Source organism: Triturus cristatus, chromosome 9 (assembly GCF_964204655.1).
Source record: "Triturus cristatus chromosome 9, aTriCri1.1, whole genome shotgun sequence".
NCBI classification, from domain to species: Eukaryota; Metazoa; Chordata; class Amphibia; order Caudata; family Salamandridae; genus Triturus; species Triturus cristatus.
The window spans coordinates 676,456,968-676,484,584 of NC_140592.1; the positions used below are offsets into that span (position 1 = coordinate 676,456,968).

Genomic DNA, 27,617 nt, shown 5'->3' on the forward strand with positions numbered 1-27,617 from the left:
CACGCCTTTGCGTTGTCATGGCATGCGTGGTTGGCAGCTATTACCTGACTGTCAGCATAAATTATTTTGATGTAAAGGCATATTATATTAAACCGGCTTTGAGCGCACATCCCCTGCACCGCCATGGGGCAACTAACAGAAAAGGCAATGTGCGAGCGTTGGCCCGGGTCAAACACCTTTTAACAGGAGGTAGTAGTCCTCTGGTCAAGCCTCCTCAGCTGTATCACATCCTGCTTCTCCGCCATTAAAGTAACAACGCCGACCCCAGGGGGACACTTTTAAAAGAATGATTTTCCCTAACTTGAAGAAAGACTAAAACAAGCATAGGCAATGCAAGTAGATCTCAACTATGAGAGAGCTATTAGCTTTGTCAATGTTTTTAGCCATGTCAGACAGCAGCTTGGCTGAATGAACAAAAAAAAGCACCATGACACGTCTGTCATTGTGCTTTTTTTTTTTTTTAATTCTAGCCTCGCTGCTATACCAGATGGCTTAAAATATTGCCAATAGTTCTCTTGTAGGTGAAACCTGTTGGTTTTGCCAATGCTTGTTGTTTTCTGGCAGCACGATTTGTCATAATTTTAGTGACTTTGACACTATTTTTTAGAACAACATTTAATAACATTTAGGAGTTAAACACAAGTTTACAAGCAAAAAAAAGAGTATGTTTAATTCTGGACATAATTTTTATTTTGTTGCAGATTTATATAGTGTGAACTCGACCCGAAGGTATTGGAGCGCTTTACATGTGCACCAGTTATGTTACGACACATTCATTTTTTTGTATTATTATTAAAATGGTGTGTTCATTGCATTTGTGCAACTGAAATGGCACTATCTAGGTTCTAGAGTTACCGTGGTAAGAAAGCTGGAGCTAAACATTACCCTGGGGTTTACTGTTGTCCCTTTTCTATTTCACGTTTCTCAAACGGAAGTTGCCCTCGAGTACCGGAAGCGGGTGGTAGCCAGACTGGCGAGGAGAAACAAAGAGGAAGAGCTGCTGTACGTGCCAAGTGACCGTCAACTGATTCTGTGATGTCTTGTGTTTGCGGAAGAGTGGAAGGGAGATGGATGGATTGCTGAACATCGTCATATTTGATTATGTGTTTTTGAAGAGGGAGTTGTGGCTTCACACGTCTGGGCTGTCTCATCTGTGGTTTCGAAGGCAGGAAACTCTCCAGACATGTCGGCCATTGAAAGAGGCGCCTTATTTAAAAGAGGTGATGCACTAGGCTACCTCTCATCCAGCATCGCATTGCTCCAGTGAAACGGAGACTGGGCAATTATACATCCAAGCCAAAATCCACGTCAGGGTAGTACTGGGGAAATGTACTACTAACCTGACTTTGCACGCTCTCTATGTCACTGCGGCAGATGTACGAGAATCCAAGATATCAGGTAAGGAAGGAAATGTCTGGGCTGTGAAAGGCGGGCACACGGGAGACCAAGTCTCTTCTGCCATTGAAAACATACAAGGACCGAAGGTGCTAACTCGGTCGGGTAATACTGCAAAGCCAGTCCTGCTGTTGCAATGTAACAGTGGAATCCGTGCAGCGCTTGAGTCCTTCGTGAGCGAAAACATGAAGTTTACTTAAGTGACATTCACCTTTCCTTTGCTTTTATGGACGAGCTCGAATTTGTGACCAAAGAGAAAGCGGTCATACTTTGAACATATGGAAGGCTCTTACAACAAATGCCGCCTGGCAAGATTATGCGTGTTTGATGTAAATGATAACTTTTTGTAAAAGAACGCCTTTTTCCTGGGTTTAAAGAAAGCAAGTTAAATCTGAATAAAATAAAAGGCCGCACATGCCAGGCAGAAAGCTAGTATTGTAATGAACGTAATGCTGTGGGCAGCGTAATTCACACTAGTCACCGGCATGTGGGCCGCTCCTGGCGTCTGAAACTTTGGAAAGTCCACATACATTTTTGCCTCTTAGAAGTTCTCCATTCAGAATACCCTGCACCACAGTCTCGCCTTTTCCGTATGCCAATAGCCACCCCTGCTCTCTCCACGTCTTCTCTATTAACCGGTGCCCACACTTTCTCTTCCAATCTTGCCACTGCAGCTGAACCATGTCGATTTTGTACGCTTAATCCTGTCGAAAAACGGTCTATCCTCCACATTTTCTGCTTGTTTCTGTTCGCCTGTACCTTATTTGTGTACATTTCTCATCTCCTGTACCTCAAATCAAAATCGCTTCCACAGTGCTCTGGTGCTGTGTGTTAAATAAACGAAGCCACTTGAATTAAGAGGGAGGGAAGCTCTAAATTATGCAGCAGGGCTGGCGACAAACCGAAAATTATGTAGCATAGTGCGTGATATTAGTTTTGAGTTTTACTCCATTTTTTGACACCTGTACGCAGGTTTACACTGCGCAAATGTTTCGCCTCATTAATTTCAGATTAACACCCAAATACAGCAATAACCAATGTAAAGTGAGCAGTCGATATTTGTGATCATATTACATCATTGTTTTATACTTTTTTACCCCAATCCAGTCCAAAACAATCAGCCAGCTCCAATCAGAATCAATCTGCCCCGCTCCAGGCCTAAGCAAGCTGGCCCGCTCCAGTCCTAAGCAAGCTGGCCCGCTCCAGTCCAAAACAATCTGGCCTGCTCCAGTCCAATCTGGCCCGCTCCTAAACCTAAACTGCTTTTAGGCGTCTCCTTAGACAGCGCATGCGATGTAGTTTGAGAGACATTGTGTTTATTTGGCGGTGCCATGCCATCTAACTTTTGCACTTAGCCATGTGCAACAAAGCTCATCCATCCACATGCTAACAGCGCCTTCCACTCACTTTTAACACCACTCATATAACTGTATTATAATACTAATTACTTATCTTACTCATTCACCATAACACCCTTACAAAGCACCACTCAGCCACTTGCGGTACTGCACAGCAATGTCAGCAAAAACTGATTACTCACAGATACGAGCAGGCCAACGGTTTAATGCTTAAGCTGATTCCTACTACTTTGACTACCAACAAAACCATTTTCACTCCATGCACCTGCTGCACCATTCAAATCAAGCCCCTTTTTATCTGCAATGTAACTGCTTTTATAGTAGTAAAATATTGCAATATTAAGTCATGACCCTGTTGTCTGCAAGGCGAGTGCACTTGTGACTGCCTGTTTTGTAGTAAAATATAGCAATATTAGGTGTTTAGTGTGGTCCCTAGAGCTATTGGTTCTAGTGCTACTGCACCTGCTGCACCATTGAAATGATGACCCTATTGCGTGCTAGATAAATGTATTTGTAACTGCCTTGTTTAGTAGTAACATTTAGCAGTGATCTGGGTTTGGTGGGGTCCCTACACGTTTTGGGCCTGGTGCCATTGCAACTGCTGCTCCTTTAAAATAAAGTCCCTGTTAACTGCAAGGGAACTTCAATTTTGACTGCTTGTTTAGTAGTCAAAAATAGCAATATTGGGTGTTTAGAGGAGTTATGACATCTTTTGGGACCGGTGCCACTGCACCTGCTGCACCATTCAAATCATTACCCTGTTGTCTTCAAGGTAACTGCACTTGTGGCTGCCTGTTTAGTAGTAAAATGTAGCCTAGTTCTTGTATATTTAACTTTATTTTTAATGTGCAATATTTATTACAACATTTAGAATTTTATCACAGTGACCAAACAGATTATGTTGAAAAAATTGAAAAGGTATTTGCTCAGGAACAGAACAATTTGTTCAATAATGCGTAGGTCATTATGGTACCAGTAGTTACTGGTTGTGTTTTTATATTTGCGTTTACTTACCTGTTCTGATGGTTCTGACCGTGGCCCTATTGGCCTGGTCCTGTATATAATCTCCTGTGAATATTGCCTAGTGCCAGTTGGCACAGTGTAAATGTGTGATTATGTTTCTAATGTGTTTTATGATAATACATAGGCCATTTTTTATATAACCTTGTGTGGAGTTTCTTTTGTAGGCAGGGTACTGTTAATTATATTTATAAACGAAAGGAAAATAAATTACCTTTTAAATTGCACAAGAGGAGAGGCAAGTCAGGGCGGTGGCCCAAATAATTATTTTTATATTGGAAAAAGTGTGTATGAAAGCAAAAAGTAAACCTTTGTATTGTGATGCTGTCCTTCTGTAACTCTACTAGGCCCTACTCCTGGTATCAGGGCTGCTTCACTGAACGCAAACCAAAAAACGTGGCACTATTTTATTTTATTTTGTCCCCCTAAACGCTACTGTGTAACATAGGCTAGTCCTGTGGGTGAAGCCAGAGTATGAAGCACGGACCAGTGACCCTGTATAAATGTGAGCTCTTGTGTCTGGCACCGACCAGTGCTCCACATCTAGTGTATGTAGCATGAATTAAATGTGTTCTGTGCAGCTAACCACTGGTATATGGTATTTGAGCCTATGTTATGCACCTTCGACCAGGGCCCTGCTTTTTCTTAGCCTGGTTATGCAGCATGGCTGAGAGCCCACATCTTTGTTTGCCTGGTTCTGCAGAATGGCAGTGACCCCTTTTTGTGAGCTTAGCTATTCACCTTATGGTAAAAGAAGTTATATGTATAATTGCAAAAAACAATGAGAGGGACTAACCTCAACAAATGCCACTGTAGCACTCAATTAGACCCCAAAAATATACATCCTAATTAATACTAGGCAAAAAACATATTTTCCTAGATAGGATGCAATATGAAAAATCAACACAAAAAGGTGCTGAGTCAGATAGGGATATAGAGTCTCCTTAAGAAATCAGGAAACTAATTTATATCTATTTTTTCTTTATATCCAGCCCGTGTTAAATAAGGGAAGCAAAAGAATAACCATTTTTCCACTCTCTGTGGATCAGATAAATCAGATAAGTAACAATGTCCTTCTAACCATATATAACATCATCATCCTACCATATACCTGATAGATCAGGATTCTTTGGTTAAATATATATTTCTTCTCTCATTGTATTCTCTACAGGACGAGAGGCTGAAGAAACTCCGGCGTGAAGAAACAGAGCTACACAAGCAGGTACCTCCGGTGAGGGAACATGGATGCGGACAGAAACCCTGAAGAAGAGATCAACAATATGTAAGAGGAACACCCGCGTGTCGGAGCCGTAACATGTCAGAGACGTCCAATCAAGGTACCACGAATTCCCGACTGCGGGACAACAGGACCCGAGCATGGTATGTCTTTTCAGAAAGTGCTTCTGGGAGCAAAGTGATATATGACTGTATGGCGTACCTGTGCTGAGTTGGATGTGAGATGTTCTGTCCTGTGTAAGGTTAGATGAGTGTGTGTCGTTTCATGGTGGCAGGTGCTTTGGATTTCACTGTGGTGACCTTGTAATAAATATATGATATTCACCAGTCAATATGCCGTATAAGATGTTGGTGCAGTTGAGAGAAACATAGGGTTTCCTTTCCTATTTGATTTGCTCAAGTGCGTTATCTCATCTGTTGTGTGTGGGTGGGTTTAATTTATTTCCTAACATGCAACACAGTGGGCAATCATTTCATTTGAGAATTAGTGAAACTCAACCACACATTCTCTGTTTAGGCTTAAGAAGTTGAATTCCCAATGTTATGTGCCTATTTACAAAATACTTTTTTTTCATAAGTTAATCATGTATAACTCCTTGTCAATTATTACTGGAAATTACAGCTGTTCGTCAGATTACCCTGCTACGGGTCTGAATGAGGAGCTCGAACTAATACAAACAAATGTAAGAAAATTTCAAGATAAGAATGATTTCTCAAAAGGTAAGTGAAACTCATCTTTTAAAACTAAGTGAGTAGAAGCAACTTTGACCACATAACCTAAAACGCCTAATTCTCCTGCACTTTGTACTCCACCTGCATATCTCAGAAATAAGTTTCTGTTCACCAAAAGCTGTGCCTTAAAATAAAAATAATAATAAAAACACCTACTGAATTGTAGGCCAGCTGAAGTACGTGTGGAAATCAGTAGGCTATTTATCATTTGCAGGCAGCGCTGTGTGCTTTGACACACATTGTATGTTCTTTGCAAAAAGAAATTGGTTTTGGAGTACATTTTTGAAATGACCAATGCGTATTTCTGGCACTAATGCATCATTTTTGATCACTGTTATACATGGTGCTTATGAATGTCAATTAGACGGCCAGAAACAAAAACGTTTACTTTTAAAGTCATGTATATATGATGGCATATATATTAATGCTTTCTGTTACCTGCAGGATGATATGCAGCAGCTGGTAGAAGTTCTGTTGGACCCTATTCATTATGAAATTGTGTGCTGAGATGAGCATTGGGCAGGGATCAACCGGAAATTGCAGATTTATTTGGTAAGATATTCCAAATCATCTAATTACCCTTCTGGTAACAAACATTCAGGTTAAAGCTGCAAATTGTTTGTGTAAAAACAGTAACTATCATTAAAAATGTGTTTTGACTTATAAAACCTTAAGGCCTAAGTGGTCCCATAGCGGCTCATGTTATTGCTGCAGTGTTCCTTTTATGCTGTTTTGTATTGCCTTTTTACTCCTTCAGTCAGTTCTCTTCAAATAAGCAAGCAATCCAGCCAGGCCTTAAACTAGAAATCTTCATGACACCACTGAAAGCACACAGTGCTTCCAGCCTTACTTCGTACTTTCATCTGCATCCCTGGTCCAAACACTTGCTTGTTTGCATTCATGTACTGGCCGCAAGGGAATTTGTGACTTTCTTTTCCAGACGGGCATGCTGCAAGCGTAGTTCAGTGGACCTTCAGCCAATATTCTTCTTGAAGGCAGCATAAGTTGAACCCAAGGTAGTTTACTCCCTGTTTGCACAGGCTACATCTAGTGGCTTACAGACTCTGGTAACTGGGAAACCACTCTTTACCTTTGTACATCTGTAATTTATCCTGAATGTTAGAGGAGCAGTGATGAAAGGCACAATGCTGTCAAACTGTTGTCAATGTGTGGCGGAGATTAAAACCTAAAATTCGCCGTCTCTTGAGGATAAAAAGCCGGTTTTACTCTGGGACTGTTCTGAATCCAATTTGCCCCTTCACTCTTACAGTTGAGAAAGGGATATTTTCTTTCTTCACCTTCCATCTGATCAATGGCCTCAGTTCAAATGTGAACCAGAAGCCTCAGCAAAGCAGTGTTAAAACCTCTCATAAGGCGCCCTTTATGGTGGAGGGGAATCCAGTGATTTATGAAGGCAGCTAATCTAAAATAAAATCTAAAGTAACTCAATTGTAGAAAGTGTACTAATATAGTCTTTTGTTATCTTTTCAGAATGTTATGAAATCTTAGTGCAAGCTGGCTTTCTCTCAACAACCAAACTACGAGAAGGGCTCTTGTCGTAAGGATCTGCAATTGCAAAAGAGGACAAAATACTCTGAATCTGGCAACACACAATAGAGCTGCTTCTTTTGTTGACTTTTTAAAATTCTCTTTCCTTACTTTTAATGTTATCCTGAACAGTATACTATCTCTCTTTGAGGTCATGTACATGCTTTTGCGAAATAAAAGCACACAGTGAGAAGTAATTTCAGATCCATTTATTTGAACCAATTCTTTGTTCGGTGTATTGCCACAGGTCACCATATCAAAACTTAGAGTGACGTCGTTTAGCTCAAATGAAGACCTGTCACAATTAGTATGGGGAAAGGTCATACGTTGCAAGGCTGCTACTCAATGCAAATGGTATTCTTGCCAACACCAATGCTCCTCACAAATTCATTTTATATCATTGTCCTTGTTTAAAGAAGGATCCTGTTTTAAACCCATACAGTTTTCTTTTTTAAAGGGACACCATGTTTCACCCAAGTATTTCATTTCAAATTTGTTTTTAAATTAGACTTGAGTAATCCAGGATGAAGGAAAGGACATTTGGAAAGTCTGTATTTAAACATTTAGGAGTGATCTACAAGCATCGAGAACATTTTATTAAACCATTCTGAAGTAATCCCCATTTGCAATAGCCAAGAGTGCCCATCCAGTGGATACTCTTGGATGTTACGAATTGGGATTACTTCTAAATAATTCCACTGAGTACTCTTGGTTGTTAGGCAGTGATGATGGGATGTACCGTAGTGTTTTCCCAATATGCTTGTGTACATTAACTCCAATTTGAAGTTGTCATAAAATCATACTACAGTAATGCATAATAATTCTGAAGATGTTAGCAAATCATCCAGTGGTTGTAAACAGTAACCATGAGGTTGTCCTGAAATCATCCGGTAGTATTTCAAACTCATCCTGCACTTGTCAGTTAGTATTCCTTGAGAAGTACAAGATCATCACGCATTTTTAATTGAAGTAATCAGGACACCATCCTGGAGTAATTCACACTCATCCTGCAGTTGTCAATTAGTATTCTTGGAGTTGTAAAGGATCATCACGCATTTTTAATTGGAGTAACCAGGACACCATCCTGGAGTAGTTTTTGTGATTACAGTAAGAGTCATCTCATTTAACCCCTTCAGTGCCCATGACGAGCTGGACTCGTCATGGGCTGCGGTGGCGCTGTGCCCATGACGAGTCCAGCTCGTCATGAACTCCGCCCGCTAATGAAAGGCGCGGCACTGGGCGGGGAAAGGGGCGGGCATGCAAGGGGTTAAATATTTTGCCCTGTGGGCAGACTTCAGGATGGCTTGGGATAACTTCCCCAGATAATTACAGGAATAGCCTGGCTGAAGTCATCGGATGACGCTAGAATGAGTCCAGGATGATCTTCCTTTTTGACTTGGGACGTGACAAGAATTTTCAATTCTATTAAGGACACGGAGGCAAGGATTATGCTTCTCATTTCTTTACTAGAAATTTGCTCAGCAGCCAATCATATTACAATAAAACTAAAAACTACAATACCCATGAACACATTGGGTACTACGTAATAACCATAGAGTATACACATATAAATAGTCAGCAAGAGAATACCACATCCTCTTTCTTTGGTAATTAGCAACAGTCAGAAGAAGAAAATAATGCAACGACTGGAAAAAAAAGGCGTGGAAAATAAAATCGTAGTTCAAACAGTTCAACTGAAGACCAACAGGATGGAACAGCTGATTTGATGCGTGAAACGACATCCCAAAACAGGAACCAGCAGACGTCCAAAACATAATCCAAGATAAAGAAAGAAGCGCAGCTCACTTCGGATCAGAACCTGAAAAAGATATAAAGTCGTAATATACCATTCCGAAATGAAAAAGAAAAGCATAGAATACTTAGGGAGGGAAGAGAAAAGAAGGAATGTATCCAAATACATCATAACAGTATACCAGAAATATATTATTGAAAATTATCATATGCAAAGATACATGAGCGAAAATACATAACTGAAAACATGGGTGGGATAATCCTCGCCTCCGTGTCCTTAATAGAATTGAAAATTCTTGTCACGTATGTTCGCAAATTTTTAATTCTATGTCAGGACCGGAGGCTCCGATTATGCTTGTTCAAAGCTGAGCCACCACAACAGAAGCAATATCCAGAATAGGTTTATAATAAAAAGTCTTAAACATAGAATCCGTTGGCCAATCAGCTGCTTTCATAATATCTATTAAGGTCACACCCATAGAAAAGGCCTTGGAAGCCATAGCTCCACGAGTTGAGTGTGCACCAAAAGTAGTAACATCAATACCAGCTTCACCCATGAGCCATCTGACCCATCTGGCTAAAGTAGCCGGGGTCACAGGGCGAAAGGGTTTTTGCAACGCAATCAACAATTGACCATGTAAATCTTGACGAAAAGGAGCAGTACTTACCTCATAATCCTTAATACATTGCACTACACAGAGTTTTGGATTATTGGGAAAACTTGGGTAAGTGACTGAGGCAGTATTACACTTAGTACGTCTGGAAATGGAAAAAGTAACCCCTTCAGGAGAAAAAGTACGACCTGCAAGGTCTAGCGCGCGAACATCAGACACACGTTTGCAAGAGACTAGACATAAAAGCATAGTTAACTTAGCTGATAATTGTTTGCGGGATAAAGAATCGTTGGAAGGCCAAGCCTCCAAAAAACCTAAGACAATAGACACATCCCACAATGCAACATACTTAGGACAAGGAGGTTTTACCAATCTGATACCTCTGAGTAACTTGGAAATCAAAGCATGTTCACCTGCAGGTTTACTATTAATAGGAATATGCCCCGCCGAGATGGCCGAACGGAAATTGTTGACAGTCCGATATGCAAGGCCTGAGGAAGCAAGGGAAGCTAAAAAATTCACAATCAAAGTGACATCTGTATTAGAGGGATCCACTTCCCGTTGAGCGCACCAATCACACCAACGTTTCCATGTGGCTGCATAACGTTTGTGTGTGTTGGGAGACCAAGCTTCGTTGATAAATCTGGAAGCGTCTCCCGAAAGGCCTGAGACTTGCCAGCGATCCCCGAAACCCGCCATGCCACTAGAAAGAGTTGACCCGACTCTATTAGAGGATGAGGATTGCCGAGGGGATCCAATAACAGATTCCACAGCTGGGGAAGCAGAAATGGCACTGCACAAGACATCTGCAGAAGAACCGGGAACCAAGCCTGAGCCCTCCAGAGAGGGGTGATCAGAATCAACTCCGTCTGATAAAATTTCATGCGTGCCAGAACCCTGGAGATCATGACAAACGGGGGAAAGGCGTAACACAGGTGAGACGGCCATGTCTGTAGAAATGCATCCGTGGCAAGAGCCTCCGGATCCGGACGCCAACTGAAAAACTGAGGAAGTTGAGTGTTGAGGCGAGAGGCAAAAAGATCGATCTGGCAGGGGCCCCACACACGAGACAGGAATCTGAACACCCGAGGGTGAAGTCTCCAGTCGCTGAAATCTCGAAGATGACGAGAATTCCAGTCTGCCACCAGATTGCTGTGACCCGGCAGGTACTCTGCAATCACCGTGATGTTTCTCTGAAGACAAAAGTGCCAAAAATCTTTGGCTATCTCTGCTAGAATCTTGGAACGTGTCCCCCCTAGCTTGTTGACATAACGGACCGCTGAGACATTGTCCATGCGTAGGAGAATGCAACAATTCGTCATGCGAGGAGATAGACAACGGATCGCAAAGGACCCCGCCAGAAGTTCCAGACAATTGATATGGAGAGATAATTCCTCCGAAGACCACCGGCCTCCCGTGGACATTGGACCGCAACGGGCTCCCCAACCCCACCGACTGGCGTCGGATTCTATCACCACCTTCTAGGACACTCCGAACAGGGCTCGGCCATTCCAGGACTCCATATGTTCCAACCACCACAACATCTCCCACCTCGCTTCCTCTGACAGAGGAATCTGATCCGAATACTTGAGGCCTTTCTGGAGATGGCGGATTTTGAGTCGCTGGAGCGCCCGATAATGGAGAGGACCCGGGAAGATGGCCTGAATTGATGAAGCTAACAGACCGACAATCCGAGCTATAGATCTCAACGACACAAGCTGTTTGTGTAAAATCAATCTCAACTCCCGTTTGATTGTCCTGATCTTCTGAAGGGGCAATAGCAGTTGGCAAGAGAGAGAATTAATCAGGAAACCCAGAAATTCTATCGACTGCGAGGGGTGAAAAACAGATTTCTGAGGATTCACTAGAAATCCGAGTGACTGTAAGAGATCTATTGACCATTCCAAATGGAGCATTAACAGATGGGGACAGTGAGCCATGATAAGAAATGTCGTCCAGATAAATTATCAGACGAACTCCCCGAGCTCGCAGTGACTCCACCACAGGCCTCAGAAGCTTCGTGAAGCACCAGGGTGCTGACGAGAGGCCGAACGGGAGAACCTTGAACTCGTACCAGACACCCTGCCACTGGAATTGAAGAAACCGGCGATGTGGTCCGTAAATGGGAATCGACAAATACGCATCCTTCAGATCGAGGCGGACCATCCAGTCCCCTTCCTGAAGAAGATCCCTCAAAAGATGGATGCCCTCCATCTTGAAGTGGCGATAGACAATCCAGCCGTTGAACTCTTTCAGGTTGAGAACTAACCTGGAACCGCCTCCTTTTTTCTGAACCAGAAAGATGTTGCTTGAAAAACCCTGAGGATGAGGAAAAGACCGGACAATAGCCCCTTTCCTCAGGAGGGAGTCTATTTCCGCGGAAATAATCGCCCGATCGTGAAGAGAAAACATCAAGGGAGAAGGAGGGAAAGGTTGACTTGGGCAACTGAAAAACTCTATTCTGAAACCTTTGACAGTCTCCAACACCCATGCATCGTTGGAGATCAAGAGCCAATTGGGAAGGAAAAACTGAATCCTGCCCCCCAACATGACTTCTGTAACAGAGATCAAACTCACCTGAAGTGGAGGAATCGTGATGTCCTCCTTGATGACCGCCGGCACGTCCTTTGCGGAATTGGTATCGACCTCTACGGGGGGGGTAGAAGGAAGGCTTGTTGGTGGCGGCGTTGGGGTCCTGACCTCCACCACGGTGGGACTGGAAACCACGCTGGTTAGATTGGTTAAAGCCGCGGCCGAACGATCGTCCCCTATATCGTCCGGCCGTCCCAAAAACCGGGCGAAAAGCCCGTCTAATAGAAGCCTGAGCCTTGTCCAGACCACTGAAAGTGGCGACAAATTTTGTGAGTTCCTTGAGAAAAGGATGCCCAAACAGTAAACCCTGCGCCAAAGGACCGGATTCAGAGGAGGAAAGCTCAGCCAATTTTGGGTCCAATTTTAATAAAATGGAACGTCTGCGTTCAGAAGACATGGCACAATTGGCATTTCCCAAGTGACAAACAGCTCTTTGAGCCCAACCAATGAGGTCGTCAGGGTCAATGGCGGAGGAAGACTCTTTGGCCTGATAACCTAAATCCAAAATTTTGGTGAGAGGTCCCAATAAGTCCAATAACTTATCTTGACAAGAGCGTCAAGCTCTATCAATGCCTCTTTTTGGGTCCTTGGCATATTTCTTAAGATATGTCACCATAGTTGGATCCACCTCCGGAGTGTCTGCTAATTTGTCTGCTAAATCAGGCCGTGGACATTCAGAACGGAGACGGGTACGCACATCTTTGTCAAAAGGTTGACGAATGTGTGCCTGGACGTACTCCGCCACCTCCTGAGACGGGAGCCAAGAGGAAGAATTAGGGTGCATGATGTCGGAAGGATCAAAAGTTAGAACCTGGGGATGCGATGGCGCATCAACAAAATGTTCCTTCCGGGCCTTCTTACGAGGAGGAGGAGAAGCGACCCCATGATCCGAGGAGGAAGAAGTAGAAGTACTGTCATCGTCTGTCTGACGATTTGGAGGGGACGAAGGCTCAATGGGAGGCTGGCCATAGGAATGTTCAGAAGAAAGGGCCTTGGCCAGTTTAACAAAATCAGATTTATGTGGATTGGATAGTTTGGAAGATTTAGCAGACCTGGAGGACTGTGAAGATTTTGAAGATTTAGAAGATTTAGAAGACTTAGAGTTAGGTAGCCAACCCTGCTGCACTGCATATTGGGACAAATGACGTTTCAATGGTGTAATAGCGCGAAACAGCGCCTTATTCACGGACGTTTGAACACCCATGTCAAGAGCCTCTACCAAATCCTGCTCCATAGAGCCAGAGGCTTCCTCATCATCATAATAATAGTAATCATCCTCCTCAAAATATTCAGCCATGGCAGTGCCTGGTGTAAATAAAGCCCACAAGAGGAAGGATATCAACAAAGAATCACTTATGCCAAAGCACAATAAAGGGGGAGCGGCAGAACCCCGTAGGCAAGACCAAACAACAGGTTTAATGACCTGAAATTATGTAAATATTTAAATGTGGAGGGAGGGCTTGCCAAGCATAATAATAATAAGCCACTCTAGGCAGAGCCTATGCAAAATTATCCAGCCCCAACTGTGTCTGAAAACAGCAGGACGTCAACAGGGGCATAAAAACAGGCTGTGGGCATATGAGCAAAGAAGCGCTGCTCTCGCGCTGCATTCCTGAAGAGAAAACGATGTTTATCAACAGGAAAAATGGCCGCCGCGCATGCGCGGTAACGACCGCCTGAATGTAATTAAAGAAAGAACTACGCGACACGCGCGTAGCCTTTCAGCCCCGTTTTCTCCCTCTCCACGAATAATGAGGCGCGGGCGCACAGCGTCCGAACCGGGGAGGCAGACACACGCTCCCTGCAACGCGTATACGCAGGCAATACAATTAAGCAACACTCGCGAAATTGAATTCAAAAGGAACGCGCACAGCGCTAGCAATACATACAAAGTAGATATAATAATACCATTGCCATAAGTAAAAACAGATTAGAGTATGAAAAGAGAAAGCAAAATGCACTTAACTGGCTGCGGAGCAGCAAAGAAAGAGGATGTGGTATTCTCTTGCTGACTATTTATATGTGTATACTCTATGGTTATTACGTAGTACCCAATGTGTTCATGGGTATTGTAGTTTTTAGTTTTATTGTAATATGATTGGCTGCTGAGCAAATTTCTAGTAAAGAAATGAGAAGCATAATCGGAGCCTCCGGTCCTGACATAGAATTTAGAAAGGGTTGGTTGGGAGATCATATAAGTAAAATTAGGTTTGGGGTGAACCTGGAGGGATAGAGGAGGAAAGAGTCTAGAAAGGGTTATTTTGCAAATAATCTTAGAATAAGGATCGGAATGAGTCAGAGTGGAGGTAGAGGATATATTGAGACGAATTTGAGAGGAAGTGACGTTGACATACGCTGAGGACACGAGGAGTAACAGCAAGCCGGAGGAGCAAACAAGCAAGCGGGCAGCTGGGAGGCGCTGCTGGCATCACTTACTGCTATAAGTCACCGTCCTTCAGGGTAGGTTGCGGTCAGCGATCTGAGGGGGTGAGAGCAGAAGAGTCAGCAGACGGTCCAGCACCTCCTATTTCTGCTGGCTACCCAACGCCCCCACCCGCTGTGCGCTGTACAAACGCAGCCTTCCACCGGGCGTCAGCAGCTTCTGCTCTCACCACGGTTTCTGAATCACCGCTGGTGCCGGTCTTGGCTGCGAAAGACCCAAGGCACGTTAACAGCAGCACCAGAAATTAGCAATACAAGTAAGAAAGCAACAGTCCTTACAAAGCCACAGTAATATATTTAAAGCAACATATTTAAGCAAAAAATATTCAACAAAAACATCAGTGGTTAGCCACAAGGCGTAAAATACAGAGCGGCAGGAGCGGCAAAGTGTGGGTGTGGCAGGGGCTTGGTCCTGACACACAGGTAGAGACCCTGGCAAGCGGAAGTGGCTGGGCTGGGTGCGGCTTGTGGGCAAGGTGATCTCACCCCCGCATCATGGCATACAAGCGTGCCCTGTTCTCCTGACGTCCCCTTACCACCCTATCCATTCTACACCCCCAGCTGCATCTCTGACTCTTTCCAAGGCGCACCAGTGTGCATTTGGAGGATCACTGCACATCATCTAAGGCCCCTGCAACCTTGTGAGTCCACCCTTCCGCTTTACTTTGCGACCCTGTGGCTCTACCCTTCAACTCCGCCCTGTGGAAAAGCCTCAAGCACCTCAATTCTGCTGACCTTGAAAGCTGTGCGTAAGATTGCAAGGGCATGCAGGAGTGCTCATGCCCTTGGCTGTAAACTCCAGTCAGTGAAGATGTCTCTGGTTGAACACCAGCGGCTGACTTGCCTCTAATTTTGGAAAGTTGTATTGACTGCGCTGCCACAGGGCCACGTATAGTACGGATCACCATGGCCTGCTGACTCCTGGAAAGGACTAGGACATCCACAGACATCCTTCAGTCAGGCTGCACCCTGCAGATGCTGCAGGTGACCTGAGGCCGGACCCTGCATCCGCCTGGAATTTGAGTATCAATCCTGCATCCAACCCTCCAGCGGACAGGAGGAGGAAGAGATAAGACGGGCAAGCATTCCAGAAGGAGTGCACATTTTGGCCCCCAAAAAAGAGGCAGTAGGTGCCGCAGACGGAGGCGGCTCACCCTAGTATAGGCGCAGCACGCAGACTGTGGCATTATCCCCACTGTTCACCACTCTCCCCCCCCCCCCAAGAATTAAAAACTGTCCAACCCATAGGAACCTAAGTAAGCTCCATCAGTTTCACCATAAGCTCCCCATAATGAGGTCTGGTAAAGAAAGAGAGCCAACTTTCGGGCATAAACAGAAGAGAAAACGATGCAATGCTAGCCCCACAATTACTAAAACTCCAGAAAGTTCAAGAAGGGGGCTCAAGGCTCAGTCTGGGAAGGTCTGCTAAACATTTTTGGGGCAACCCTGAAGACTGTGCCTAGCACTTACCAACTAAACATTTACACTAAGTTTGCATTCCTTAAGGATCCTGGCACTGCCATTTTTTTCCAGCAATGAGGAGATTGAAGGCCTCTTAACTCCTTTCCACCTGAGGCTATCGCTCAGTGCTTGGAGATTGCCATGATCACATCACCCTAACAAATTGTTACTGTTCTAACAGAGGAAACTAAATCTATGGGCATGAAAGCTGCATCCCCAGATGGCAAAGGTGGGTTGAGGGACACTGCCAGTTACAATGCTGAAGCAAAGGAAAGAACTACTGAGACAGACTGCACCAGAGCAGACACTGCCTTGTGCTCTGACCTGCTCCCGGGAGAGAATTATAAACCTCCCTGGGCCCACGACCCCAGCGTGGAACTAAGAGAAACAGGCAATTTAGTCCCATTATCTGCGGACCAAAGCCTATCCCAGCTAGCTTCACATTTCTGCTTAATGGGATCACCGGGGATAGGCCAGACTGAGCCTGCTACGATTCAAACAAGACCAAGATCCCACACACAGTCGCCAAGCGACACTGCCCATGCCACAGCATTTGAAGCATCCTCGGAGTCCAGGAACATCTGCAAAACTCCCACATATCAAACAAAATATGAATCTGGAGGCTTAGTAGGTGAAATCTCATACCTTGCCACACAGGAGTAGGAGGATCAAGTGGCTTCTTACACACGAAAAACTCTCCTACAGGCGGCAGTCATCCAGTCTCCAAAAATAATCCTATTAATAGAAACGACCAACAGATAGACTCTTTATGGGGCACCTGCATTTCTCCTCAATACCATTCAGTTCTCTGCGACTGCTTTGAAATACCAGTCGGATAAAATGGACATACAGCTATCAGTACTCCATAGCAGTATACGTCTCAGGAATTGATGAAAAACTCAAGGAACTGAACAGTTTAATTAAACAAGTGCAGTCTGATACCCAGGTAATGTGAGCAGACTGCTGTTGTGCCTCAGTGTTGTAAAAAAAAACTACTCTCCCCAACATGCTGTGAGATCTAATAATGGATATGAAAGTATCCACTATACAGAAAGATGATGTCCAGCACGACCCTCCAAGCTTACAACTGGGAGCAACAGGCCCGGAATTGCCCCCAGCAGCGACTCAGCAAGAGAAGGATAGGGCGGGCATGGCACAACACTCAAATGACTTACCAGTCATCCTAAATTCACCACCACCACCTTCCCTTCCTTCAACAAGTCAGGCGAAATGCAAGAACGAGACAAGTAACACCCAAGTACTCCGAAAACAAAAAAGGAAAGGCAGAAATAAAAAGGACAACATAGTGGCATATTTTTGGACTGACACCACCTCTCAAGGAGCAATAGTTACCAAGCAGAGCTTTTAGTCTAAATCAACAACTACTGCACAAGGCAGCCTGTTATCTACAACACTGCTTACAATGCAATCAGTAATAGACTTTGGTAGCAATGGCAAAGGTGAAGAAAAATCCACCAGCGTGGCAACCACACCAAGTCAAAATGCACCAGTCCCGACCCAAAGGACCCCACTGGGACCCTCAACAAGATCAGTGGTTGGGAAGCTATTTAGGTAGTGTAAAGAAATTACACCAAGGACCAGTGTCAAACGGGGGAAGACTCAAACAACAAAAGAGCAAACAGCCATGTCCCTCAGACAAAATCTATCTTTAGCTCCTCCATCATGCACAAAGCATTCATTAACCACAACTAGAATAACAAATGTACCTAACCCCAAAATGCCAAATCCAAATACACAGCTCAGCCATGCTAGCAGCCAGTTGGATTCTTATTCCACCCAAGAACCTAACTTTGCAGAAGTCTCTCAGTCACAAGAATACCAGAGAGTTATTTTGCAGCCCAATTGTGATCTGGCTAAAGAACTATTTGTCACCGACACCATACTGTTTTTACCGGAATATAAATCAAAGAGGCGAGGAGATAGCTTAAACAGGGGAAACATATTACACCTTCTAGGGACAATCAAAGGCTTGGAAAACTTACGCTCATCTGATCTTGTGTCCATTGAATTTCTCCACGTGGACAACCAGCAGGGCAAAGAGGCAACTAAAGCCAGATGTTTCTTCAACTGAGATAGCAAGGGTGATCATGGATAAACAATCTACATTCCAGCGTTGGGGAATAAGACTACTACCTCACCTTAATCCTGGCTACCCTACACATTTACTAATTGAAAACCAAAATAGGACACCCTCGCAGGCTCACCACACCATTTACTCAGAGCTCAAAGGCGCTAGAAGTACATCTGCCCCCAAAACGGTGGTGCTGCATTAACAAGCCAACAGAGACGCTGAAAGGGAAGAAGCAGCTAGATGGAATTGGAAAGGGATAACCCGCACAATAAATTGTGCCAATAACACTCACTGACAAAAAATTCCAAAAAAGCAGGCCCGCTTCAACCAAGTCAAGACCATTACTTATATGTTCTTGGAACATCAACGGATTAGTAAACTAAATATCCGATCCACAACTCCTGCTCTCCTTTCAAACCTTCGACTATATACTTCTGGAGGAAACCTGGCTTGAACACGCCTACCACGTCCACGGCTTTATGAACCATTATGTCCCAGCATGGAAAGGAGCCAGATATGGTCATCAAATAGTCAGCTTGGCAATATACAGGTCAAAAGCAACCAATGGCCCTGCTGCAAAGAAGAATGGGGGGTAGTGCTAGTCAACACTTACCTGCATCCCAGGGACAGGGCCAAGGGCTCAAACCAACTGATTAGCGAACTATTAAGGCTTCTAGAAGAAGAGCAAACAAGTAACTTTATACTAAAAGGGAACTTCAATCTCTTGAGCTCAACAGTAGATGAAGACCTGGTGCTTCCCCAGACGCAATGGAACATTCCGGAACAGGGGCTAAGCAAAGCAGGCAAGCAAACCAAGATAAGCACTCAACATTTGATGGAGCTGGAGCATCTTAGTTTCCGGCCACGGAATGGACACATTCAGGATGACAATGTGCCCACACTAGCGCATTATTCGGCTTCCTCCAGTTCATTTCTCGACCACGCATTTGTTACTCCTCCCAGGTTACCTACCCATAATCTCCTCTTGTGACTGATATGAGTCATTAACTCCCACAACAGGTTACTTTAAAAGATTTAATCAGACCACTAAGTCTTCCGACCAAAATAACCAACTCAGTATCCACTATTAACAACAGATGGGTCAAGTGCACTTCCTTTTCCTTGGACAAACTCATGGAATCGGACAAAAGCTTATGTCATCAGAAGCAAGTCACATCGGGAAATCCCATTGCTCTATGGAGGACTTTCACCAAGACTTTTAATGATACATTTGCTACCAATACACCTAGCAAAGGTACCTTCCATACCGGGAGATGCGGAGCTTACTCCAATGCCTTGCATCGGGCCCAAATGAAAAGGCTTAAGCAATCTATAAATAAAACTTTGAGAACACTCCGCAGGAGTCTGCAAGATTTCACTTTACAGTGTGAACTGAGACGTCACAAACCCACCTTAAAAAGCTAAAATGGTTTGTAAAACGTCAGGAAAATTAATCTTTATGGGCAAAGCTGCTTCATGATACAAAGTGCAATGACAGCGCACGGTTCTGGCGAACGATTAACTCACTTCAACGCCTGAACAATTTAGGAATAAACTCTCATCTCCCAGAGGAAACCTGTGCCTAGTTCTTGTTCGGGCATTTCAAGTGCCTTGAGCAGTGGGAAGAGTACGCTGCACCTGGGGGAAATCCAATAACAGAGCTATTCCTTGATCCAAAAAACGAGATTGTTACAACTGCCACGGCATTCCAAGAACATGTCTGCTCATATCACTCGGATCGATTGCTTTAGTATAACAACAGCAAATCAAGGGACAGATAGCTAAAGGGAGGTGCCTCCTGCCCTATTCAAGGAGGATCCTTCATACTGGTCTGAAGTTCTGGAACCCATATTCACACAGATTCGAATAGAAGATTCGATCCCAGCCTCCTGGAAGGGATCTATAATATCCCCTATCTACAAGCAGGGCAATAAGATGATAAGAGCAACACAAAAACTATCGTCTGGTTGCCTTGATTGACAATGATGGCAAATACTATGCAGGAATGTTTCTGGAGGAATTAACATCCTGGACTGCAAACAACTCCATCATACCGTTAAACCAAACAGGCTTCTGTAAGCACCTGGAAACCACTACCAACATAATAGCTCTATCCCTGCTGATTGACACTGCCAAAGAAACCAAGCAAACACTGTACCTATTTTTCATTGACTACCACTCTGCCTTTCATCACGTTAACCAAGAGAAATTGTGACAGAACTTGAGCAACTGGAACATTCCTTCAGACCTCCTGAGGCAGCTAGTCCTAATGCATACGGACACCCGGGTAAGAGTCAAGCTGGGGGCTGGGACGCACCTCCAAAACGGGTGCATCCTCGCCCCACTCTGTTTAACCTCTTAATGGCCGACCTGACAACGAGACTGGACAACTGTAATTCACATGCACTGAAATTGGGGAGTATGGTCTTTTAAAGTCTCCTCTAATCTGACGATTTAGAACTTGTAAGCCCCTCACCTGCTGGATTGCAGCATTTACTCGATGCCACTCAAGAGTACACGCTGGAAAACACCTTGCAGACCAACCTGGAAAAAACAAAAGTCATGGCAATAAACTGCACAAAACGGTGAAAACCACTTTGGCATTTGGGCAGACACCGGTTGGAAACTGATACAATACAAATATTTAGGAGTCCTCATAGACGATAAGGGATCTTTTAAGCATCATAAATAAGCCCTGCGACGAAAAGGCATCACCATACCATTGGCACAGAGATCCTTGAAGAAGATAGTGGCAGGCCCCACCTTAACTCCTCTACTCCACTTACTCCAAGTAAAACTCTTGCCAATAATATTGTACAGGAGTGAGCTATTGCGAGGAAGAGACGCAACCACCCATGACAGCATTATTAATGGGGCATACAGAATGATCTTTGGCCTCCCGAAGAACTCCTCCCCCGCACAAATAAGATTGGAATTTGGCCTTTGAAGACAAACCTTGGCCAGAAGGGGGGCCTTCATCAAATGTTGGCAGAAGATCAGGGGTGCTGAACAGAACACATTAAACTCTCAGCTCTGGGTGGAACTAACATTAGCCAGGAAATATCTTCACGACTCCTTAGCGCAGCTAGGTATACAGGCCCTAAGGGAGACTCCAGCAGCTCACACCAGCTTAAAATGTGTCACCAAAACAATTAAAACAACCTCATTAATAGAGGATAAGTCAGTGCTGGTGGCCAGTTCTCATGGCTGGTTTGTACTGAACACCTACGTCGCAGCTAGGTCACAACCATATTTTGACATAGGCTTCAACTTGGCAGCAAAGGAGACATTTCTGAGATATCGTCTGGGCATGCTACCTCTGCTCCCACTTTAACCTTTGAAAGCGGAACACGATAAAGACCACCTGCCGCCTATGTGGGATCGGGCGTGAGGACCATCTGCACATAATATGCATTTGCACAAAACTTTTGGAGAGGTGATGAAAAATGCTCCATCCTCTCTTCAATCAAAGAGGCATCCAAGCCTGCAGACAGGCTGCATTGGCCTGTTTCAATCCAACCGCTACGCAACTAAACTGCCGCTATGTGAGTGTAAGAAGCTAGGGTGTATTTATAAGTGAGGAGGATGGGTACGGTTCACAATGGTGTCCTTTGTTTAAATTTTGCTGCATATGCAAAACAAATGATGTGGATAGTGCATCTCCAGGTGGTGATCATAGTTAATGTTCTGGTCTTTCTCCTTTCCAGGTCACCGGGAGTGGTGTGGATCCCGGAATCATGGAGTGAGAGAAACAGCGGTAGGTAGGTATACGGGATGAGCAAAATGTTAAACGATCACTATGCCCAGCAGTGCTCAAGATGGGGAAATGAAGGCGAAAAAGGAAAAAGGAAACAAATGAAAACTATAGGATGAAAGGGCAGATAACCTCTCCATCCTTTCTTTAAGGGCTTTTATTGCCCTTCTTGGATATAAAGGATTATCTAGGAATCCTCGAGGGTGGTTTTCATTAGAAACATGGTTTAGCATTTCTCTGGCTTTTATTGACAACACCCTTCAAGTCAGCTATCAGGTATAGATTTCATGCAATCCACGTTCTGGGATTGGCTGTGACACCCAGTGGCTTCTGGACGTTGTGCCAAGCAATATCATATATGTGAAGAAAATACCAAACAAACCACAACCGCTAAAACCATATGAAAACCCCTCCCTCCTCTACAGCAGTCCCCAACACTGATGCTCCCCAGGACTCAACCGCTACACAGCAACTCTCCTGAGCTTCAGCGGCTCTCCAGCATCCTGCAGGGCAAACCACCAATCCTTGCACCAGGCATCGGGACTCTCCTGGTCTTCCACGGTGGTTTGGCTTCCGTTTCTCTGCTCGGCTTCTTTTCCGTGGGGCCAGCGTACTCTCAACGTGTCCTGCTCTGCCGAGGCCTCCCTACGCTCCAGCACATTTGGGCTAGAATGATTCTCCCAAACACTCTGTCTGTCCTCCTATTTCACTTCCATCAGGCTTCTTCTCTCGTCCGTATCCTTGACCTTCTTTTTGTCCTGAGTATTGCTCTGGGATTGGTCCTCCTGTGTTGCAGCCCCACCTCCCTATTTAAACAAACATCTTTCTTTTAATGTCCTTGTGGAAGCTGTTTTTTGCGCCTGCCCGCGGCCCCCGCAGGGGGCCACCCTAAACGGGTGGCCCCTTTAGTGCCATTTGGGCACTTCCCCACCCCCACTAATAATGGGCGACTCGAGGAGGAGTCCCCTTACCAGACGCGTCACTTCGGGCACGCAGAGGAGGTGGGGAGGTATTTATGCCTCCCCCGGCCATCTTGGCGTCCTCTTTGCACCGGACACGCCGTCTTAACGGTCGTATTGCGTCGTGGGTTTTGAGGTCGTGCTCTCCCCCGCATGCGTCCCGGTCGGGTCCGCACATCACCGCAACCGAGGTTAGTGTTAGCCCCCCACAGCTGGCCACAGCCCGCAGGTTGCTGAGCAGCGCTTCCCAAGCCCCTACTGCCACTCTGCTTCGAAAGGGGGGTCGGGCCAGGCCGCGGGAGTGCCTTGGTGGACGTCCAGCGGCCACAGGGCTTGAGTAAGGCGGCTAACTTTAAGGGCGGTTGGTCGGGCCTGGATTTGGTGTCTCCATTACTGCACGCATGGGGGGTGCCATCGATGCGCGGTCCCTCCCGGCACCCGCAGGGCCGTAGAGATGATGTTGTGTGGGGCAGCCAGCAGGGCATTGGGCGGACAACGAAGTCACCCGATTTGCTTGCATACGTTTCATTAATTACGCCGTTGCCAACACGGTCCAGTCTTTTCACCCTGTTACCCTTTTTAATGCTCTGCGGTTTGCCTCCGCCTGTCATACGAGAGGAAGGCTTGCTTTGCAGGGGACGCCAGGAGCAGCAGCGACCGGAATTCCTTGGAGTAGCGCGCGCGGGGAGGCAGGGGCGTGTTGTTTACAGTCTGCGTCAGCTTTGAGGGCAGTCTCTCTGGGAGCACTGACCAACTTGTCAGAGAAGAGATTAGGAAAACAGCATCTGTTGACAGAGAAGATCTGAAGTTTTAGAGTCTACTGCTTGACGGGAAGCTAGAAGGGTAGAGCACCACGCGTACATCGATCACTGTACACTAATGTGTTCTCTACTGTATTACCTGCTGTCGGTCACATAGAGCGTCTTCGTCCCTTCACAGTTGAGCGAGTGTGCCTGGGTGTGCCGGTGTGGGTTGTGCTGGCACACGTGGGACGAGTGTGTTTTCCGAGTTTTTGCGTGGTCGCTCTGCTGGTCCGGTCACAGCGATCTAGGAATGGTGCGCAGGCGGTCTGGGTGTGGCCGCATCTCGTGGGTCACCATTGCCCAGTGGTTAATGTCTCGGACTCTGTCGGACCAATGTGTGCAGGAAGGTCTGTTTAAAATTCGGGTGTCGGGTGTCGGTTGTTTTCTCGCCCCATTTTCAATATTACCACATGTTGCAATTACTATAACAAATTAGTTTAATTTGTTATAAACTCCTGCCCCAGGGGAATTTTAAGATCAGCTCAAGTTACGGAGAGGAGTGTATTATGTGTGGAGTGGTGATGGTGCTGCAGATCGGAGCATACAAATTCTCCCTACTTCCACGGACAGAGTAATTCCACAGTCATACGCACACACACTCATCATACGCTAGGGCCCATCACACTAATATTCATTCTATTACTCTATCCACACTGGATGTACGAGAGAAATCCTAACAATCTGCGTCTAACTGAGGTCAATGCAACCTAAATGATCAGTCTTGAGTCATGATTTAAACCATATGAACACATTTGGAAAACTCAATAAATGACAAAGAAATAACCACCCGACACTGTGATTCAAACAAAAGGTTATTTTATCTAAATTAGTTCAAATGAAAGTCAATCAATAGCAAAACCATTATTCTCATAGTTACCTATTCTAGCTAAATGTCGTAATTAGGTCAGGACAGGTCTCTCAGTAAAGTCTCCCGAGTCGCCGTCCTCTCAATCAGCGTCGATCCTCACGAGCATAGGTTCGGGAAGAAGTGGCCTTAGACCCTCTCTAGTCTAACAATATTTATAGGAAAACTAACATATTAAAAGTTACAAACAAACTCTAGACGTCCGTTGAGCCGTTGAGCAGAGCGAGCAGGAAAGGATGTTGACTCGCAACATTTAGAAAAACCTCCGCTCTCGAAAATCACAAAAATAAAAACACGGAAGAAGGAAGCTCAAACTAAAAAATGTAACATCCATGAATGCTCTTCCTCGGAATCATAGTGAAGCCACCGCAAGTTTATCAAAGTTCATTGTGGCCTTTTACTCTTCCAAGGATATCTGGTGACAACTGGCGTCAAGCCCGGAGCTGCTGTCCTCACGGAAACTTTTAATACAGACAGAGGCCGAGGTCAGGTGGTTTCCAACCATATTCAGCGAGGCCTCTGTTCGTATTTCATCTACTCAAATGCAGGCTGTAAATATCGGCCATCTTTGACTAGGCCAAAACGGACCGTCTTAATTAAAAGAAACACAAAACAATGTTACCACATCATAATAATTATACAGTGTTAATTCCCACTAATACCCTTATGTGTATGTAATTATCTAGCCATCTGCGACATAAAGAAGCATTAAAGCACGTTATTTAAAAGCGCAAACACGAAACAAATAGCACTTTGGCAACACTTATTTTATTAATTTGCTCACCAACTTAGTTCACGTATTAATAAAGCAACATAAATGCATCCCCACGTGTAATTCTTTCATTAGTAAGGTTGATTAGTCAGAAACTTCAACAAAATTAATATCTAGTAATTATTTATTAATAATTTTAATCATGACATTTTAAAAAATAAAATGATGTTCGGGTTTTGACAGAAAACCCTGCTCCAGCAATCCCCCCTTTGGTGATATATTATCACCACAAAACCAACCCAAAAAAAAAAATTTAGTCCCCATTTCTTAGGAGAAATTGAAATGTCTTTTTCATAACATTACACACCAGATTCTCTTTCATCATCTCTCTTCGACTCCAGGTACACACTCTCCCTAAATTCTTCTAATTCTATTTCTTGTGGGTCTCTCTTTGACCTCTTTTGTCTCTTTTCAGAATTTTCTCTCATTATTTTCTTTTTCCCTCCCCTGTTTTTACAACACAAACACCCTAATCTAAGTATCAATAAAGCAACAATCACACATGTCAAAGGAAACAATATCTTACCAACTATGGTACTACCTATTTTAGCTATAAAGTTCTTAACAGCAATCATCTTATTAGCCATTTTAGTCCAGATACTTTCAGTTTCCAGTGGTACTAATTCTTCATGCAAATCAGTAATATTTTTGATATAGATCTTCAGATCTTTGCTTTCGTCAGGAATGTAAGTGCAACAATGTTGAACCTTCAGCATTCCACAAACTCCACCCTCTTTGGCCAATAGAATATCAAGGGCAAGTCGATTTTGCATAGACATGGCGCGTAAGGCAACCATCTCCGTATTCACCAACAGAAACCCTCCAGCGGTGCTTGTCGATAAGCGATCCACCACTGTTGACAGCTTCCGAATTCCATACGCATTTAATGAGATTCCCACTGCTGGAATCAAAGCTCCAAAAATATCTCCTACAATTTCTGACCAAGTTTCTCTCTTAAAGCGTGTTAGTAAATTAATTTGTTCTACATCTTCTATCTTATCTATATGAAAAATCTTTGGAAAGACCAGGCCAACATAACACGTGCCATACCAATGGTCAGGCAACCTATAATAAGCCTTATTCCCACAAATATAATACACTCCCGGGAAAACTGGATCCTCTCCTCCCTTGAATCCCCATCCTGTTGCACTAAAGTATGTATCATGACACTCACTAGTCCCAATGAAATAATTATCATATTGGGATTTCCTTCTGGTAATGCATAGTTTACCCTTCTGTGGTGCATCTAAAGCCAAAGTTGGACTGGCCCCATTCTTCAACTCCTTTCCCATCTCAATGTCCCACACTGTCTCACTCATCTTATATTCCCCTGCCTTTTCATGCATGCTCACCCTCCTTTTCTCTACCATATCAAGGAAAGCTTTTTCTTCTTCTTTCAAACTACAAGTTAAATTGTTTCTAAAAATATAATCTAATGTTAATTCTTCTTTCTCAATAAAAATCTCACCAAAAATGTTAGCTTCTTTTGCAGGATTTAGTTTCTTATTCATAGGCAATTGCCCAAAAATGTTATCTTTATTAGACATCTCATAATCTATTTTCCCTAGTAAATAGAAAACACTACTTAGCACACTACATGAAATCCCATACGTAGCTGGAAGATGATGATAAGTAACTCCCTCTGAAACGGATGCAGGCAATTGCATACAAACGTAGCAATCCCTTACTTCTATTGTCTTTACGTATTCGTACAACAACTTTGAAAAAACATTGCTAGAAAAATCATTAATCGATCTATCTTTATGTATGTAAATGTTACTAATTCTAGTTGGCACTATTTTCTGTGAACTCTTCCCTATGTTAGTCATATTCTCAGTATGTATTCCAAAAGTGTCTATTGTAACCCTAAAAGTAACCAATAAAGCAAGTACACTCCATAGTAGCATTAATAAACCTGTACAGCAGCAGCACATTCTACACCATCTTTTCAAGAAGGTACATCTACTTTTATTATTTTCTGTGTTAGCCATTTTACTACTTTGGCAGTGTCTTTTGACTTAGCCTCTTCTACTCCACTACTTAATCTCTAGAACACTGGATTATTTCAATCTGCTAATCTTTAAAACTCTTCTTTTCCACTCTTCTCCAGGTGACTCCTTCAGTTCACTCAATTCGGATTTTCATCACTTTTTACTTCTTCTTCAGCAACATCAAATTGTATCAGATCTTCAATATCCTGAGCATCTGACTCTTCTCCAATA

The 27,617-nt window shown here is 44.1% G+C and overlaps 1 protein-coding gene and 1 long non-coding RNA gene across 2 annotated transcripts in view; one reads left to right on the forward strand and one right to left on the reverse strand.

Moving 5' to 3' along the window:
- Positions 1-27,617, reverse strand: part of DPF2 (double PHD fingers 2) — a 434,995-nt gene that overhangs the window by 309,451 nt on the left and 97,927 nt on the right. The gene's annotated exons all lie outside the window — the stretch shown is intronic.
- LOC146798480 (uncharacterized) lies at positions 5,016-7,261 on the forward strand. Its single transcript, XR_014969171.1, has 4 exons — positions 5,016-5,153; positions 5,632-5,729; positions 6,186-6,293; positions 7,233-7,261. It is a non-coding gene; the product is annotated as an uncharacterized LOC146798480 (long non-coding RNA).